At 48.8% G+C, this 20,167-nt stretch overlaps 1 long non-coding RNA gene across 1 annotated transcript; it reads right to left on the reverse strand.

The window, feature by feature from the left end:
* Nucleotides 1–14,248: 14,248 nt before the first annotated feature.
* On the reverse strand, nucleotides 14,249–19,886 carry LOC142310008 (uncharacterized). The gene is made up of 2 exons (XR_012754058.1): nucleotides 19,581–19,886; nucleotides 14,249–16,541 (listed from the first exon to the last, which is right to left on the reverse strand). It is a non-coding gene; the product is annotated as an uncharacterized LOC142310008 (long non-coding RNA).
* Nucleotides 19,887–20,167: the final 281 nt, after the last annotated feature.

Below are 20,167 nucleotides of genomic sequence, written 5' to 3' on the forward strand. Positions count from 1 at the left end.
GAATTTTGTTACTTACCGTAAATTCTTTTTCTTATAGTTCCGACATGGGAGACCCAGACCATGGGTGTATAGCTTCTGCCTCCGGAGGACACACAAAGTACTACACTCAAACGTGTAGCTCCTCCCTCCTAGCATATACACCCCCTGGTAGCCAGTCCTAGCCAGTTTAGTGCAAAAGCTGAAGGAGGACATCCACCCACAAGTAGAGACAGAGCAAAACCCGGAACAACCGGAACCTCTGTCTACAACAGGGGTGGGGAACCTTTTTACTGCCGGGGGCCATTTGGAAAATTCTACCAACCTTCGGGGGCCGCACAAAATTATCAACTTGAAAATGACCCGGCTATAATTAGTCAAACAATTAACTCTCCCCTATACCCCTACTGTGGCGGCCGTAGATGATTCTCTTTGGTGCGCTGTGATGTTTGCTTCTCACAACTGCTTTTCCAGGTTTGTCTTTGTTTGAAGCGCAGATTGGTAAATCATATATATCACACAGGAGACACTGTACATACACACACCGCTCTGACACACTGGCCGTATACTGCACACAGCCTTGACACAGGTTTCCTATTTTACACCACCCACGATACACACTGGCCATATATAGTACACATGCACAGGAGATACTGTATACTGCACACAGCACTCACACGCCGTATACAGCACACACACAAGCCATACACAGCACTCACACGCCGTATACAGCACACACACAAGCCATACACAGCACTCACACGCCGTATACAGCACACACACAAGCCATACACAGCACTCACACGCCGTATACAGCACACACACAAGCCATACACAGCACTCACACGCCGTATACAGCACACACACAAGCCATACACAGCACTCACACGCCGTATACAGCACACACACAAGCCATACACAGCACTCACACGCCGTATACAGCACACACACAAGCCATACACAGCACTCACACGCCGTATACAGCACACACACAAGCCATACACAGCACTCACACGCCGTATACAGGACACACACAAGTCATACACAGCACTCAACAAGCCATACACAGCACTCACAAGCCGTATACACAGTACATAAGGAGAAGAAAAAAAGCTCTGCATGTAAACATATGCACACCAGGAATTAGATATACCAATAAACCTTACAATATGAAACTTTATTAAGTGCCAAACACAACAAACAGCGCGCGCGCACACACACACACACACGCCGTATACAAAAGCACACACACGCCGTATACACAGCACACACATGCCGTATACACAGCACACACACGCCGTATACACAGCAGACACACGCCGTATACACAGCGCGCGCACACAGCACACATGCCGCACACACAGCACACACGCCGTATACACAGCGCACACGCCGTATACACAGCGCACACGCCGTATACACAGAGCACACGCCGTATACACAGCACATACACAGCACATGCACAAGCCGTATACACAGCACACGCACATGTATACACAACAGACGCTGGACACTGAAGTCACAAATACATTTGATATATGGTGGTATATATTAGATATAAACACAATTAGCGCAGATATAAGTACCTGCTGCTTAGGTGCCCTGTAAGATCAGGTGCAGCACAAGTGATGGATGCAGCAGCTCAGCTCAAGGGCTGCCTTCATTCTCGTCTTTTCTCTCCAAGAAAAGACCTGCTAGCCATGAACAGCCGAGCACAGAACGGGAGTGTGAGAGGCAGAACGCACGGCACTATACAGCCTTCTATATCCCGTGCAGGCCCCTCCCCCATCACTCTGATTCTAGCTGCAATCTCACAGGGAGCATGTAGGAGCCAGAGGGAGGAAGTCCCACCCCCAGTGCTGTCTGCCGGCAATAGACAAGATGAGCGGCTGCCCGAGCACCACAGCCACCGGGAATCTGCTCCAGTGCCCCGGGGGCCACAGAAAAGGTCATCGCGGGCCGCATACGGCCCGCGGGCCGGAGGTTCCCCACCCCTGGTCTACAACAACAACAGCCGGTGAAAACACACGGAACAAGAAACCTGCCAACAGGCAATAGGGAGGGTGCTGGGTCTCCCATGTCGGAACTATGAGAAAAAGAATTTACGGTAAGTAACAAAATTCTCTTTTTCTTCATCGTTCCTTATGGGAGACCCAGACCATGGGACGTTCTAAAGCAGTCCATGGGTGGGAATAAACAGAAAAACTGAGAAGTAGGCGAAACCTAACTTCACAAATGGGCGACAGCCGCCTGAAAGGATGCGTCTGCCCAAGCTCGCATCTGCCGAAGCATGAGCCTGCACTTGGTAGTGCTTCGAAAAAGTATGCAGACTAATCCAAGAGGCAGTCTGACAGACCTGCTGAGCCGCAGCCTGGGCGTGAAAGCCTAAGAGGCGCCGACAGCTCTGGTCAAGTGTGCCTTGATCCCCGGCGGGGGAGGCACTTGAATACACTGGTAGGTATCGGAAATGGCCGACCTAATCCAACGAGCCAGGGTCGGCTTAGATGCCGAGAGGCCCTTACGCTGACCAGTGGTCAGCACAAAAGAGAGGTGCACCGCCTAAGAACAGCGGTGCGAGACACAGATCCGGAGCGCCCGCACCAGATCCAGAGTATGCAACGCCTTTTCAAGCGATGAACAGGAGCCGGACAAAAGGAAGGCAGGGAAAATGCCCCGGTTAAGATGGAAGCAGCAACCACCTTAGGGAGAAAGTCCGGAGTCGGACGGAGAACCACCTTGTCTTGATGAAAAACCAAAAAAGGGGGTGACTCCGAAGAGAGTGCAGCCAAAACAGAGACTCTCTTGAGGGGAATTATGGCCACTAGAAAGGCTACTTTCTGTGAAAGACAAAACAAAGAAACTTCCCTAATAGGCTCAAAGGGGGGTTTCCGGAAGCCGTGAGGACCGGATTAAGGTCCCAGGGCTTCAAAGGTCGCCGGTAAGGCGGAATGATGTGAGATGCGCCCTGCATGAAGGAACGCACCTGAGCCAGCCGGGCGATACGCCGCTGGCACAACACTGACAGAGCCGAGACCTGTCCCTTAAGGGAATTGAGGGATAGTCCTAGCTGCAGACCGGACTGTAGAAGGGACAGGAGGGTCGGCAAGGCCAAAAAAAAAAAAAGGCCAAGGATACTTCGGAGCTCGAGTCATAGTGGAGATGACTTCAGGAGGGATACCAGAAGTCGTCAAGATCCAGGACTCAAAAGCCACGCCGTCAATCTGAGAGCCGCAGGATTCTGGCGGAAAACCGGACCTCGTGAGAGAAGGTCTGGACAGTCCGGGAGATGCCATGGCACCTCTACGGACAGATGGAGCAGGTCAGGGTACCAAGCTTGCCTGGGTCCGTCTGGAGTATGAGAATGACCCGACGGCCCTCCTTTCTGATCTTGCGCAGGACTCTGGGCAAGAGCTAGAGGGTGAAACACGTAAGACAGACGAAGCTGGGACCAAACTTGAACCAGAGCGTCTGCCGCAGAAACCTGAGGATCGTGGAGCCACGGTTTGACGGCTGAGATAATCTGACTCACAGTTTTCCACGTCTGGGATGTGGGCTGCGAATATGGTGGACTAGGAGTCCTTCGTCCACTGAAGAATGCGTTGAGCCTCCAACATTGCCAGGCGGCTGAGTGTCCCGCCCTGGAAGTTGATGTAGGCAAACGCTGTCGCGTTGTCTGACTGTACTCAAATGTGCCTGGCCGCCAACAGATGTGAAAGGCTTAGAGAGCTAGAAACACAGCTCTGATTACCAGCACATCGATCCAGAGGGCTGATTCGGACAGAGTCCAAGTGCCCTGCACTCCATGGTGGAGATATACTGCTCCCCAGCCGGATAGACTAGCATCCTGGTGAGGATCACCCGGGACGGGGCCAGGAAGGAGCGTCCCTGAGACAGAGGGGCCGAAGCCACCACTGAAACGAGCCCCTGGTCTGTGGCGAAGCCACCACCCCGTGAAAGGAGGAAGTCCGCTTGTTCCAACAGCGGAAAATATCCAGCCGCAGAGGATGCAGGTGGAACTGGGCAAGGGAATCGCTTCCATTGACGCCACCATCTGATCCAGCACCTGTATTAGGTGCCTGATGGAACGACGTCGACCGCCAGCGGAGGGACTGCTGTTTGACTAAAGGCAGCTTCACAAGTGCCGACAGAGTCTCGAATTGCGTCCCTGGGTACGTGAACTGCTAGGTCGAAGTTAGAGTGGACTTGGACAGAATGACAAGCCACCCGAATTGGTTAGAGTGGCGAGAGTGAGCGAGGCACTCCGCTAACAGTCTGCACTGGATGAAGCCCAGACTAGAAGGCCGTCCAGGGCAAAAGGATCACTGCCAACCCCTAGAGGTGCAGGACCGCAATCACAGCTGCCCCGACCTTGAGAATACTCGAGGGGCCGTGGCTAACCCCAAGGGAAGAGCCACGAATTGGACCACTCAGATTGCAAAACGTAGCCAACGCTGGTGTGAAACTGCGATTGGCACATGCAGATAGGCATCTCCGATATCGATGGATGCTAGGGAATCTCCTTGGGTCATTGATTGATCGCAGAGACTCCATGCGAAAATGCCGCACCTGAACATGCTTGAGAAGCTTGAGATCCAGGCCGGAAGGCACCGCCCTCTTCGGGGACTAGGAATAGATTTAAGCAGAAATCTCAGAACCGTTCCCAGTCGGGAACCGGTACAATTACTCCATTAGCCTGCAAGAATGCCACGGCCTGTGAGAAGGCGGTGGCCTTGGAGCAGGGGGGAGTTGACAGAAAAAATCTGTTTGGCGGGCTGGATAGAATTCTATCCTGTAGCCGTGAAGATGGTATCCCGCACCCACTGATCGGAGACGTGTTAAAACCATACGTCGCCAAAGTGGGAGAGCCTGCCACCGACCAAGGACGTTGCTGGCGTGGCCAGATAGCCCGGAGGAGGCTGACTTAGTGGCAGCATCTCCTGCGGTTTCTGAAGACGCGGCTTCGTGCGCCATTTGGGTTAGAAACGATCAGATGGAGGAACGAAAAGAACGAAACCTCAACTGATTCCTGCCCTGGACAGGTTTCCTGGTTTAGGTGTGTGGCATGGAAGAACTCTTCCCGCCAAGAGCTTCCTTAATAATTTCATCCAGTTGTTCCCGAATAGTCTGGTCCCAACAAGAGGGAGTCCAGCAAGGAACTTCTTTAGAAGCATCTGCCTTCCACTTCCGAAGCCACAGGAGCCTGCGGATAGCGAGGAAATTAGCCGAGACCACCGCAGTGCGGTGAGAGTCTCCAGCATGGCAGACATGGCATAGGATGAAAAGACTGTAGTCTGGAAGTTAAGGCAACCATTTCGGGCATAGAGTCCCTGTGAGGGAAAGCATCTCCTCTAGAGAAGCAGAGATGGCTTTGAAAGCCCGCACTGCTGCAAAAGCTGAGGAGAACGAGGCTCCTGCCGCCTCCATACAGATTTGGCCAGAAGGCCAACCTGGCGGACAGCAAAACCTTAAGTGAGGAGCCATCAGCCACTGATACAACGGTCCAGGCTGAGCCACCTTTGGTGAATGAGCCCACTCCTTGACCACCACTGGTGGAAAGGTAAAACTGTCATCAGAACCACGCTTAGGGAAGGCTTTGTCAGAGCAGACCCTGGGCTTGGTCACAGTGGCCTGAAAACTGGAGTGGTTAAGGAACACACTCCTTGTACTCTTAGGCAAGGTAAACTCTGGCGGATTGAGGTCCAGTACAGAATTAATGTACAGTGGGATCCTTAGAGAGGTGCCGTCAGCCACTGATACAACTATCCGGGCTGAAAATCTAGACACCGGAGGGACCACCCTTGGTGAATGAGCCCACTCCTTGACCACCTCTGGTGGAATGGGAAAACAGTCATCAGAACCACGCTTTTGGAGCGTCTGTCAGTACAGGCTCTGGGCTTGGTCACAGTGGGCTGAAAACTGGAGTGGTTAAGGAACACACTCCATGTTCTCTTTAAGGTATACTGATGCCTTTCTGCCAGAGGGGGATGCTCCCCTGATACAGGCGGATGGAGGTCCAGTACAAATATAATGGACGCAATCAAATCATTAGCATCTGCATCACCTTCGGACAGATCAATGGTACATGAAGTAGTGTCCGAGCCCCTAGTAAAGACATCCTCTCCGTCCAGAGAGTAAGCTCGTGAATCAGAGCTGCGGGACGGGAAAGGACAGGGGACCCTGCATCTCCGTTTTAGGAGGACGGGGTCTGAGACCATGTGAGCTTTGCTGAGCGAGCCGTAGCAGCAGAAGCGCCCTGAGAAGGGGGCTAATGCATGCTCAGCAGAGTCCGGGACAGCTGTCCCCTGGAAAGAGCGGATTCTACCCAAACCGGGGGTTCAGCCACCGGAGCCAGAGCCGCTGGAGAGACCACTGATGAGCTTCCAGGCTGAGGGACCACTATGTTAGAGCAAGCATAACAATGTGGTTATGTGCTCGGTACAGGCAGTACGAGTCTACATGCAGTGCATATTAAGAACAGCCTTGCAGCCTTGCTCTGATGTGAGACATGCTGCAGAAGTGGGGGCTCTGTCCAGAATGACCCCCAGCAGAGTATATAAACAGAGTATATAAGCAGCTGCACAACCGGAGGTTGTGGCTTGCCAGACCGTTTAACATACATTTCTGTGCCCTCCAGTGCCCCAGCCCAGGTCCCCATTTGTCACAATGTGGAATCTCTGTGCCTATGCAGACACTGAGAACGCTGAGAAAATGGCGACCGGAGCGAAGAGAGGGGGCGGGGCCTACTCTGAGAGCGGGCAAATGATGTAGACAGGGGAGGGAATCTTTCCTCAGTGAGGAGTATCCGTTCCCTGTGCTGAACAGCCGCTGGGCGGAGCCGCACTGTCCCTCTGCATGACTGACATGCAGGGGCAGTGAAAACCGAAACTAGGCCTGAGGCGAAGCCGGGGCCTAGATTTAAACATGCGGCCAGCGTGCAGGCAGCATCGGCGCTGTTCTCCAGTGAAAACTGGAGAACCGGCCGGAAATGTTACCACAATCATAAAACACACTCTCCCCAATAAATAAAGTACAAGGGACCCCTGGAAAGACCACCTTCTGTGGTAAAAACGTCTCAGTACTTAGCTTGTGAGACGCAGGTGCCAGGTCCCTGGGAGGTGAGCGCTCCGTCCGGCAGAATCCTGAAAGGGCTGCGGATGGAGACCGGTCTCCTGCAAAGCAGTGAGAACCGTGATGGCTCCCACTTCAAGCCAGAGCCCCAGGGGATGGTGAAGGAGCGCGGCATGTGAAGGCTCCAGCCTTGTAAAATCAACCTTAACAGCACCGCCGACACAGTGGGGTGAGAAGGGACATGCCGGGAGTCCAGATTGGACCCGCTTTTCTTCCAAATCTTTGAAATCCAAAAAATCAAAAATCAGAGAATGCATGTGTGTGTGTGACCTCCTGAACACAAAGCATTGAAACTGGCTAGGACTGGCTACCAGGGGGTGTATATGCTAGGAGGGAGGAGCTACACGTTTGAGTGTAGTACTTTGTGTGTCCTCCGGAGGCAGAAGCTATACACCCATGGTCTCGGTCTCCCATAAGGAACGATGAAGAAAATACCTTATACTCGCATCCTCCAGTAGCCCAATAATGGCGGATGATTGGCTGCAGGGCTCACGCGAGCCTCACTTACAACATCACTGAAACGAAAAATCTGATGGCACTTCTAAACAGACAAATGTGAACCGGTGCAAACTGAACATTAAATATACGGTAACAAATATACAGCTGTACTCTGAGATGCTAAGGAATGCAAACATTGGATGTAGGAATTCGGACATGTGTTACTGTCTTAATTTTCACATTTATTTCCTTAACGTATAAAAAAATACCAGTTTTTTGTGAGCTCATCAGCCAGCGTCAAGGTGTATCTCTTAGGCCAAGTCCATACCTAAAAGATTCTACCTGGGCTGATCAGCCTACAATTGTATGAGCAACAGGAACCTGCTAAAAGGAAATTAAAAATCACCTTAAGCTGGTTGGAAGGAGTGCTCAGTCAGAAGGCACACAATAATTTAAAATGAGAAAACTGGCGGCACTTCCTAACAGACAAATGAAATGCGAACAGGTGCAAACTGAATATGAACTATACTCTAACAAATATACAGCTGCACTCTGAAGTCATGCTAACATCGGATATGAGAATTTGGACATGCGTTACTGCTAAGGAAATAAAAGTAAAATTTAAGACAGCACATAAAAAATGGCAAGCTATATGCTCAAATAAATAATATAAAAATATACAGCATGATGGCTATCCCTTTCTCTCCCTAGAATTCACTAATATAACATAGGATAAATAGGGACACAATAATAGGATAGGGATTGTGTCCACCATAAAAATATAACTAGATAAATCAATACTAGTTTGGTTTACTTATCTGAACCCATGTCATGCCTTAACGCATTTTCCCTAAAGCAAGATTCATCAGGAGGCTTAATAAAGATATGGTGAGATGACCAAGATGCCCTTAACACAGAATCTGTGGTTCTGCTGCAGTCTGAATGCATCTAAATATACTTCCTATATGTACTGTTATGATCCGGTAACCGTGGAAGATTACAAAAAAGTCCCAGTGGTGAAAAAACACCAAGAAACAGGAGTACTTGGAACCTGGGCTGACCGCAATCCCCTAACTATCAGACCACACTAGAGGTAGCAGTGGAGCGTTTCTAAAACCTAGACGTCACGTCACAGCCTGAGAAACCAGCTACGCCTCACAGAATGAAAAGAGGAAATCTATCTTGCCTTAGAGTAGTCCCCAAAGACGTAGATAGCCCCCCACATACAAAGATTACGGTGTTATAGGAAAACAAAATACTAAGGAAAAATAGATTTAGCAAAGGCGAGGCCCAAATAACTAGATACAGAGCAAAGGAAAGGAACTTATTGTGGTCAGTACAAAATCCCTGTAGAAAAATACCAAACTCCTGATAGTAAAAATGGCCCTGGAGGTCATACGACCTCACCCCCCACTATATCAGGTACTCCTGTAAATAATGGGAGAACAAAATACCAAAAAAGAACACAAAATACAGAAGAGTAAATAATCAAATTAGACAGCGATAAAAAAATCAATTTTCCTGCAGGAGAGCTAGCACAAGGGGATCCCCCATGCTCACAACACAAGAGAAACAAAACTTCACCTGCAAGAAAACAGATACAAAGCAAAACAAGGAAAAAACAACACCCTAAAGGTGTAAACCAGGAATCAAGGCAAAAACTGAAAACTTATCTGCAGAAGTCTTGCTCAGGAATACAGGGAGGGACAAAGCGCCAGGCCAGGCACAGAGACTGAGAAAAATACAATATAATTATTATAATAATTATAATTATATATTATAATATTATAATTATTATATTATATATTATATATTATATATATATTATAATATTATAATCGCGCCCGCAGGGCAAAAAGTGTTCTCCTATATAGACCAGACTTGGCTGCAGTAAGACTTCCACAATTCCCAATTAACACCGTCACCTGTCTAAGTCACAGGCTCAGATTCAGCTCCACTACCATTCCTGGCCACCAGAGGGAGCTTCAGGACAACACCCACACAAACGACATTCACAACAATGTACATTTTCACATAGTGCCCAAGATGACATCACTTCCTGTTCAAAGGGCAACAGTTTCCCTTCTATCATATTGCGAATTGTCACCAAAAGCACATGCGCTGGCACCATGGTGGGTCTCCCAGAGGGATAAACACTAGAGGTCCTGTACTAACGCCACCACATGCACAGCAGCCTCTCGGGGTGGCACTTCTTGTTAGTGCCACTTGCACACCCTTTATCAAGCCAAAGGAAAGCACACATGTGAAATCAACAGGTCTGCAGGTCCATGTCAGGGGGAAGCTATTATGTGGCTGACATCTAGTGCAGGCACAGTAGTTAGCAAGTGATTCAGATTAGTCCAATATTTTCCTCTTAGAAATTCTTGGGTGGTTTTAGCTGTGTGTTTTGGGTCATTATCCTGTTGTAAGACCCATGAACTTGCGTTGCCAAAAAGTTCCAATTTTTTCTCATCTGTCCATAGGACATTGTCCCAGAAGCTTTGTGGCTTGTCAACATGTAGTTTGGCAAATTCCAGTCTGGCTTTTTTATGATTTTTTTTCAACAATTCTGTCCTCCTTGGTTGTCTTCCATGAAGTCCACTTTTGCTCAAACAACGACAGATGGTGCGATCTGACACTGATGTTACTTGAGCTTGAAGTTCACCTTTAATTGCTTTAGAAGTTTTTCTGGGCTCTTTTGTTACTATTCGTATTATCCGTCTCTTTGATTTGTCATTAATGGGAGGTTGGCTACAGTCCCATGGATCTTAAGTTTCTGAATAATATGTGCAACTGTAGTCACTGGAACATCAAGCTGCTTGGAGATGGTCTTATAACCTTTACCTTTAACATGATTGTCTATAATTTTATTTCTAATCTCCTGAGACAACTCTTTCCTTCACTTACTCTGGTCCATGTTGAGTATGGTACACACTATGTCACCAAATAGCACAGTGATTATCTGTAGCCCTATATACAGGTCCACTGACTGATAAAAAGATTGCAGACACCTGTGATGCTAATTAGTGGACACACCTTGATTTAACATGACCCTTTTGTCACATTATTTTTAGGGGTACCATTTCTGTCCAGGCCTGTTTCATGAGTTTTTTTGTTTTTTAAAAATTATGTGGAAGCATGGTTGAAATGTCTGACTTTCATTTGGTCATTTTCATAGATGTTTTTTATTTATTATTACTTTTGTCAGATTCAAGTTATTGCTGTGACCATTATGGGTTTTTCTTTCAGTAAACGAGGGGTACCAACAATTTTGACCACGTGTGTACATTGGAAAAACAAGGAGGGAATTCAGGAAACTCATTAGTGAACACTTGGGTGATATAAGACACACACGTGACACCCCCTTGTCACGGCACCTTAGGGAATATCACCAGGGTGATAGTGATTGTTTATCTTTCTGTGTCCTGGAACGAATAAGGGAACACGTAAGGAAAGGAGATTGGCACAAATTTTTACAGAAAGATTCTCAGTGGATCTTTAAAATGGAAACAGTGACACAAAAAGGTTTGAATGAGAATTTGACCTACAGCTGTTTTCTTTAACATCCATAACTGTGATTGGTGAAAAGCCAAATAACTTGTCATATCCGATATGGAACAGCTTCAAATATACATAGCTGAGAATCACTTGGTATCTACTGAGCAAGCACTAGATGTCAGCCACATAATACCTTCCCCATGACCGGAGACCTGTTGCGCATGCGCGCATCCCCGTGGTTTGACAGGAGTGGGCATGTGGAACTCACAGGAGGCATCACCATGGGAGGCTTCTGCACATGCGCTGACATGTGGACGGGACTTCTAGTGTTAACCCCTGTGGGAGACTCACCATGCGCTTTTGATCTTTTTGGGCCAATTCCTGTTCATAACGTAGAAGGAAGATTGTTGATTTATCTAGTTATATCTTACTAGAAGATAGCCCGATTCTAACGTATCGGGTAGTCTAGAATGTGTATGTAGGTTAGCAGATTGAATAATAAGGTAATGAATGGACTGGATGGGTTAGGTTTAATTTAGTATTCTTATAATTGTTTATTGGTTTTAAAATGGCAAACAACAGAAGGAACAGTTTTAATAGATGAGTCTATGTTTAATGATGTCCATGGCTTGTAATGAAAGAAGGCCATGAACAGTGTAACATTAAGTAAAAATATGCTGATGCTGTGATGTGGCCCAATGCTGGTATGTAGCCCCATCGTGGTGCAGCCACCATCCTGACATGTGCCCCCATCCTGCAGGGTAATGTATTCGGGGGGTGGAGTGCAGGGGGGTGGAGCCGAGTGGGGCTATGGCGCTGAGGATGTCAGTGCCGGGGACTGCATGGCTGGGGACAGGTGACTATCCAGGTGTGTGTTTGTGTGTGTATGTTCAGTGTATACATGCGGAGGGCGAGGGGGGTGGAGCCGACTGGGGTAATGTGTGCGGGGGCGGAGTGTGGGGGGGTGGAGCCGAGCGGGGCCATGGCGCTGAGGACGTCAGTGCTGGGGACTGCATGGCTGGGGACAGGTGACTATTCGTGTGTGTGTGTTCAGTGTATACATGCGCAGGGCGTGGGGTGGAGCCGAGTGGGGTAATGTGTGCGGGGGGCGGAGGCGAGCGGTGGGTATGTGTTGGCTGGGTTGCCGGTGTGGGCTCCCGGGGGTGCAGCACTCACCGGGGAGTCGGGGATCCGTGTGGGTGCAGGGAAAAGTGTCGGGCATTGTCCTGTCAGCCTGTAGTTCGGGCTGTTCAGTTAGCTAAGCCGTTGGTCGCAGGCTCTTTAGCACGCGCGGTGTGGCGACGATTGTCACTGTAATGACGTCATTTTGGAGCAAGACAGACAGACAGAATAAGGCAATTATATATATAGATGATTGACACAATCCTTATCAAATGTTGATTGCTGTTTTGCACTAGTGACGCTTCCCTTTACATCAGGCTTTACTGAGATTTATTTTTATTTGCAAATTATGGAAGAAATATTGACAGTGCCAGTGAATTCTCACTAATACTTTCATCAGCATTTACACTTAGAGAATGAAGTCCCTGTGGGTAACATCAGCGAGGTAGAGTAGTAGTTGTGCTCAAATCGAGATATCATTGTGACTCAGCAGTTTGCTTTTCTAGATGATCATAATGGATTACACCTTATGTGTTAGAATTACATGGAGAAATCTTTACTAGAAAGCTTCACAGAGAAGAAATAGTCACTTCTGTATTTTATGAGTTCAGTGTTATCTGTAAAGAAAACCTCTGTGCAGCTTTATTGCGTGTTTTTTACTACTGGAAGCGTGCAATCTAAGGGAAGGTTCACATGACTGAGGGTCTGACGAACTAATGGTGTTCTATCAGCCAATGATGCTGTTAGTTTGGTGACCTCGTGGCCCATGATGGGGCTGAGAATTGCTAAATATAATAGTCAGTTCATGCAAGCGTAGTTTCGGTCAGTGACAAAAACAGACAGCACACAGAACAATTTTATTCAATAGTGCAGTGCAATAGTGATACATTTCGCTGACTGAATTTGCATATGATAAAGAATTGCACATGCACTTGTTTCTTCACCCATTCAAGTCTATGGGTGCGCAGACAATATCAGATACCATATGGAGCCATGGTATGCCATCCGTTTTTTTAAGGAAAGACTGCAATTTTTTAACATAGGAAACTGTAAATGGGCTTGCAAATTGTTATTAAAGGGAAACTGTCAGGTTCAATATGCAGCCAGAACTACTAGCAGTTCTGGGTGCATATTGCTAATCCCTGCCTAACCGTCCCTGAATACACTAGCATAGATAAAGAGATCTTTAGGAAAATATTTCTAAAGATCCTTTATCATATGCTAATGAGCGCAGGGACTAGTCGCAAGTGCGTTAGTTCCTGCACTCATTCCGCTCTCTTAGAATGTTAGCACGCCCACAGGGGCATGCTAACATGCTATTCAATGCAGCATCATGAACGGTAATGAGCGTACCTGTGTCTGCTGTCACCACTGCTTTGAATGCCCGGCACATCCGCTCATGCGCACTATGAAGACGAGTGTATGCGTCCCAGCTTCAGAGAGGTCTAGTACGCATGACCAGAAGTTTCGGGACTTCGGATCAAGAGTGACAGCGGACATAGGTACGCGCCTCACCGCTGATGATGCTGCATTGACTAGCATGTTAGCATGCCTCTGTGGGCGTGCTGCCATGCTAAGAGAACGGAATGAGTGCAGGAACCAATGCCCTTGCGACTAGTCCCTGAGCTCATTAGCATATCATAAAGGATCTTTAAAGATCCTCATCAAAGATCTCTTTATGTGTGCTACTAGATACAGGGACAGTTAGGCAGGGATTAGCAATATGCACCCAATACTGCTCGTGGTCTTGTGTAAATATTGCACCTGATAGGATCACTTTAACTGCTGCTGTAAAAATACGGATAGCACACAGATGACGAGAGACAAAAAAATTGTTCAAGTTTTCTGGATGAAATTCTAATAATGTTGTATACTGTCACATGAACCTACCTTAATATTGTCTCACAAACCTCCCATGATTTAAAGGGTATTTGCATTCATCATCTCCTTTAGGCGTCATCTAGATGTTCAGTTTTTGTGTACATGTTAAAACTTTGTTTTTCACATTGGGAACACAGACTGCTGCGAACCATAAACCCCTTAACTAAACCCCTCAGTCCCATGCAAGAAAAAGACCACACCATAATTTAACAAAACACTCCTTTATTGGATGGAGGTCGGTCACAGCCATTGAATTGTAAACCATTATAAACTCTCATAACGGGCCGAAAGGCCAATGCACATCTCAGTGCAAATATTAATCACCAGCCGGACTCCCGGCGGAAGAGCAGCAAATCAGCCTTGTAAACATTACATGACCGCACTGTGACTTATTACAAACGGAACTTCACCTGTAAAGCAACAAGGGAGGGAGGGTGGGACAGCTGCCTCCGGGTCTTGCAACAGCAAGGAGAGACCGGACAAGCTGGACACTGGGAATATAAGGAGGAGGAAAGGTAGAGGGGGGGGGAGAATCCCATTGGACCACATTAAGCAAGGGGGAGGAGAGCTTGCATGGGACGCAATTAACCCAATCAGTGCTGGTCACAGCAGTCAAAGGCACCCAGTTGAAGGACTGGAGTGCCCATAGACTGCTGCGAACCATAAACCTCTTAACTAAACCCCTCAGTCCCATGCAAGAAAAAGACCACACCATAATTTAACAAAACACTCCTTTATTGGATGGAGGTCGGTCACAGCCATTGAATTGTAAACCATTATAAACTCTCATAACGGGCCGAAAGGCCAATGCACATCTCAGTGCAAATATTAATCACCAGCCGGACTCCCGGCGGAAGAGCAGCAAATCAGCCTTGTAAACATTACATGACCGACAAGGAGGAGCAGAGTATTTATACTGTGCTCCGACCCCCACCCAGAAAGAGAAGGGCTTGCTCAATTCCATCCTGTAGGTCAGAAAGGAAAATGTCAAGGCCTATGTCGCTAAGGTGCACCCCGTCAGGCAACATGAGAGACGAATTGTTACCCTCAAGCTGTCTGTGCCGAATGCCGAAGCCACCTCTAAATCGAACTAGCCGCGTCATTCTGGCATTAAGGTTGCGTCTGGAACGCTCCACCGCCTCTGCATTCCGAGCACCCTGCCACACGGCACGCGGAATGATCTCCGACCAGACCAGGATAAGCTCCGAGAAAAAACCGTGGAATTTTTCGAGGTCGGAACGCATCATGGTCCACAGCTCAGCAAAGCGGAAAGAACAAAGGTCATTTCCACCAGCATGAATAATGAGAATTAATGGAGCTGAAACCGTGCGGGACAACGAGACCACTTCTGGCAACACCTGAGGCCATGTAAGGCCCCGAATACCCTTCCAGAACACATCCACTCCATGAAGGCCAAGGCATCTTCCACCGGGACGCTGTTCCGCACGCTGAGACGCCCAAAACACATAAGAGTGACCCAATATGCAGACCACCGGGTTTGTACCTATAAAGAAACACATATTAGAACAGTAACAACTCAGGTCGAATATAGCGAGCAAAGCATGAAGAACGCCAACGATCAATCCTCTGAATATCCTGATTGGAGAGGCCTGCACGAGCAGCCTCGGTAGCAGCGCCAATTCTAAAGGAATGAGTACCGAATTCCGCCGGCCGTAAGCTTAGATTGCGCAAGCACTTCCGAAAAATGGACAAAAACTAAAAACGTGTGAGGGGGATCCATCTTCATGGGAGAAAAAGCAAAAACCGGCGCGCCGAAAGGAAAGATATGTAGCGACCAATGTTCTAGGGCAAACTGGGCCCTGAATGGCGTACAGAGGAACCCAAGACCCAACGCTCGCAGGGCGCAGGGTCAGTTTTGGACTTCCTTATGCGAATAAGCAGGCCCCCGTCGCAGTAAGAAACGTCGTCAAAACGCAAACCACCAGGTTTATTCCTCGACAAAGGAACCAGCTCACCAATACGGAGTGCGCCAAAAAACGCCAAAGCGAACGCAGCTGAAAAAAGCGCAGATTCAAAGGGGGAAGAGCAAAGGCGGGGGATCACTGCAATCAAGCGCTGCAACAAAACAATAGAAATAGGGTGCCTGCTCTCTACCAAGACTCTGCTTCTCTTCCAACCTTTGATCACCTGGCGGACAAAAAATACTTTAGTAACATCCGGCCAGCCAAGAAGACGAAAATGAAAGGACACGCCTGCGAGGCGATGCTGCGCAACAGAACCTGAAACGCCTGTCTGGAAGAGGTGGAGTAAATAAACACATGTGACCTCCAGACGACTAGCATCACAAGACACAACCGGCTTATCACTGGCAAAACTAGACCATTCAGACCATGCCTTACCGTAGACTAGCCAGGTTGATTGCGTCACCGAAGATCTTATTAACGGCATCAATTGGGCTCCAGCAGATCCCACAGGTACGATGGGCACGGAAAACCTTCCAACTGGGCTGAAGGGGATAGCTCTCTGAATGTCTGCCACTGAAAGCGAGAAAGAGAGTTAGCACAAGCATTATGAACGCCAGGAACATGGCGGGCACGCAGTAAGATATTTAAAAACAAACATTTCAATACCAGAAATCTGATAAGCCTAATAACCGGGAGGGAAGAAGATGTCAAAAAATTAATACCATGGACGACACTCAAATTATCAGAACAGAAACATATTTTTCTATTGCGGAGCTCAGGGCCCCAAATGGCGACAGCCGTCACAATGGGAAAAAGCTCAAGGAGAGTATCATTACTTGTGACTGCGGAGCTGTGCCAGCGTGCAGGCCATGGCTCCGCACACCACTGATCACCAAAAATAACCCCGAAACCAGAGGATGCCACCGCATCAGAAAAAAGGGGTAATTTGTCATTAAAAACCTCTGGTGTCTGGAAGTAGGTCTGGCAATTATAGGGCAGTAGGAATTCTCTCCAAACCATAAGATCCGAACGAAGAGGGGGTGTTATACGAATCCTGTGATGGGGAAGGCGCATACCCTTGGTGGAAAGGGATAAACGCCTGGAGAAAATCCTGCCCATGGGCATTACACGGCAAGCAAAAACTAAGAGCCCAAGCAAAGACAGAAAGCCACGGACCCACTTGGGGGGAGGGGCGACATGACCAAGGGGGAGGTAGGGAGTGATGGGTTAATAGGGACAGTGGTATATGCCTAATATGGCTTTGGGGGATGGTTTTAGCCGGGGAGGAAGAGGAGGAGCAGGGAAAGGGTTAGCTGGGAGAGGAAGGAGTTACCTCCTCTTCTGTTTCCGGACGCCGAACGATCCCCGCCCACCCTCCCTTTGTGTTGTCATGTGGGAGATGTTTTTGGGTAGTTGGGATACCTTTTGTCACAGTAGCGGTGGGGGTAGGTCTGGTCCAGAGGTTTGGAAGTGATTGGTGGCTGGACCGGGAGTCATTGTCTTGGTATGGTGGCTCTCGGTTTCCGGGATGTGGCAGGCACGGGGTTCTGCCAAAGTGTGGGGGTCAATCCGTGGGTGATTGGCACCTCGTCTCTGGGTCGGTGTGTTGCGGCCGGGGACAGGGGGAGTAGTAGTAGTGGACTGGGCCTACCCCGGGGGGTATTGTAAATGTTATTGTCTATTGTTACCGTTATGTGGTTGTTTTGGGTCGCCCGTTGGACGGCGTCCCTAAGGTACTAGTCTGTAAAACAATAGGCAATAAAAAGGCTGCTGTGGCCATTTGAACCAAGTCGCATGCAGTCCGTGTGTTTAATTTTAGAGGATAAGGGGGTTTGGTTACACAGACATCATGACCGGAGAATCCTCCCTCAGCTGGTCATGCATTTGCCTGAGTGTAACGCTGCGAACCGAACAAAAACCTTGTATGAGCTCAAGGAGTTTAGCAACCTTCTCCTGTGGGAGGCGAAAAAACATACCAACAGAATCAATTTCAATCCCCAGAAAAGACAGCGAAGTTACGGGACCAATAGTTTTATCGGCGGAAAGGGGGACACCGAAAACAGACATAAGTGAACGAAAAGAATCCAAAAGGGTTGAGCAGGCCTGGGAATCCCGAGGGCCAACAAACAAAAAATCGTCGAGGTAGTGAATGACCGATCGGATTCCCGTTTCAAACCTGAGGACCCATTCTAGAAAGGAGCTGAAAAGTTCAAAGTAATGGCAAGAGATAGAACAACCCATGGGGAGGCAGGTGTCATAATAGTAAAAACCGTCCACGGAAAGCCCTAGGAGGTGGTAACAATCCGGGTGCACTGGCAGAAGGCGAAAGGCCGACTCAATGTCAGACTTAGCCATCAACGCCCCTGGCCCCGCCTCCTTCAGTAGGGTGACAGCTCTGTCAAAAGAAACGTACGAGACAGATGCATCCGCTTCAGAAATCCCATCATTCACTGAAGAACCCTTGGGGTGAGATAAATGATGGATTAAGCGAAACTTGCCCGCTTCTTTCTTTGGGACAACGCCCAAAGGAGAAACACGCAAATTGAAAAAGGGGATATCAGGAAAGTGGCCAATGATCCTACCCATCAAAACTTCGTGCTGCAGCTTTTCTTGCAGCACAAGAGGTGCTTCCTTTGCGGATTTTAAATTGGTTGCAAAAACAGGGCTCTTGGAAAATTGAAAGGGGATGAAAAAACCAAAAGTGAAACCGAAACGCAATTGGGAACCTGCGTCTTTATTGGGGTAACGGTCGAGCCAAGGCCCCATCGCGGCTACGCTCACCGGGGTCCTTGGCTTCGGATTGTTGTGAAGACTTTGAAGGCAATTTTCAGGGTGGGCGATTGCATGTGACCGCCGCATGGGAACCTCCACAGGCTGAGCACTCATGCTTATACTTACAGAGTCCGAAAAATCTGCAGTGACCCTCATTGTATAACCAGCAGCAGCCGGGCCTGCGAAGGGCCGCTGGCCCTGATCCGGCTGTATGGGCAGGGGCCGCTGAGTGAAAGGGGGCTGCATGTTTTTGCGCTAACATAAGGCGAAGCCACGAATCAGTCGCCTTTACACCCCAACCTAAGTGTGGTGGGAGTGCCAGACGCCTGCGAAACTCCTCATCATACTTCCACCAGGCCGAACCACCATGGGCTTTATATGAATTATAAATGGAGTCTAAGTAAATGAATAACTCGGAACATCGCTCAGGGTGTTTCTGCCCCATGACACAGCCTAGAACCGCAAAGGCCTGAAGCCAATTGTTCATGGTACGGGCAACCTTCGGTCTACGTTCAAAAGGTTTATCGCCCGCTCTGCGCTCCTTATCGACCGCATGCTGATCAGTAGACACCAGGGACCAGATATCTACATAGTCATTAGCCCAAATTTTTTCTATTGTTTCCTGGTCTAAGTGAGAGCCAAGGGGCGAAACACCACAGAAGAATGCATCCTTGTGTATGTCAGCACGCACCGGTGGGGTTTTTTGAGTAAATTGATTGAAATGTGAGGGGTTAATATGAACCTTATTAGGCCCATGGGGTTGAACCTGAGCGGTAAGGGCTTTTAAAATAGCAATGATCGACGGATTATTCCCCCAAGCCCCAGAATAATCGTACTCACCACTTCCTTGAGGAATCTGAGGAGGCTGGGTTGGGGCAGGTGACATCGGCAGGTCCACTTCAGCTCTATTCTGGCGAGACGACCGATGAGACCTACGACCCTCGCTGCGGCGTGGACTCTCTGATGACCATGACGAATTGTCAGAAGAAGAAGGCGAGCGCCACCGGGAAGATCTTGAACGATGGCTCCTGCCTGAAGCCCTGTGACGTCGCGAACGGCTGCTCCGACTACCATGAACCCGGCTACGCGGGCGACGCCGGCCAGCGGTGCGAGATGGCGAGGAAGAAGCGGAGGAGGATCGTGCGGAGCGGGTACCACAACCACGATGGTGATGACGGCGTGACGGGGATCCAGCACCCGCACGTTCGGGATCAGTGGCTCGGGGTAGGATGGTAGCAGCCGTACCAGCAGGGGGCAGTGCAGGCAGGTAAGGGGTTAATAAAGGGGGTTGTGGAAGTAAGGATAGTAGGGGAGCAGCATGTAAGCAGCCAAGGAGGGGGGGGGTTATGGGGGTTAATGGCAGCAGGAGCGGAGGCCATGGCTGCATTTAACATAGGGGGGTTTGTAGTAACAGCCTCAGTAACCAC

The sequence above is a fragment of the Anomaloglossus baeobatrachus genome, chromosome 5, assembly GCF_048569485.1.
Source record: "Anomaloglossus baeobatrachus isolate aAnoBae1 chromosome 5, aAnoBae1.hap1, whole genome shotgun sequence".
Classification (NCBI taxonomy): domain Eukaryota; kingdom Metazoa; phylum Chordata; class Amphibia; order Anura; family Aromobatidae; genus Anomaloglossus; species Anomaloglossus baeobatrachus.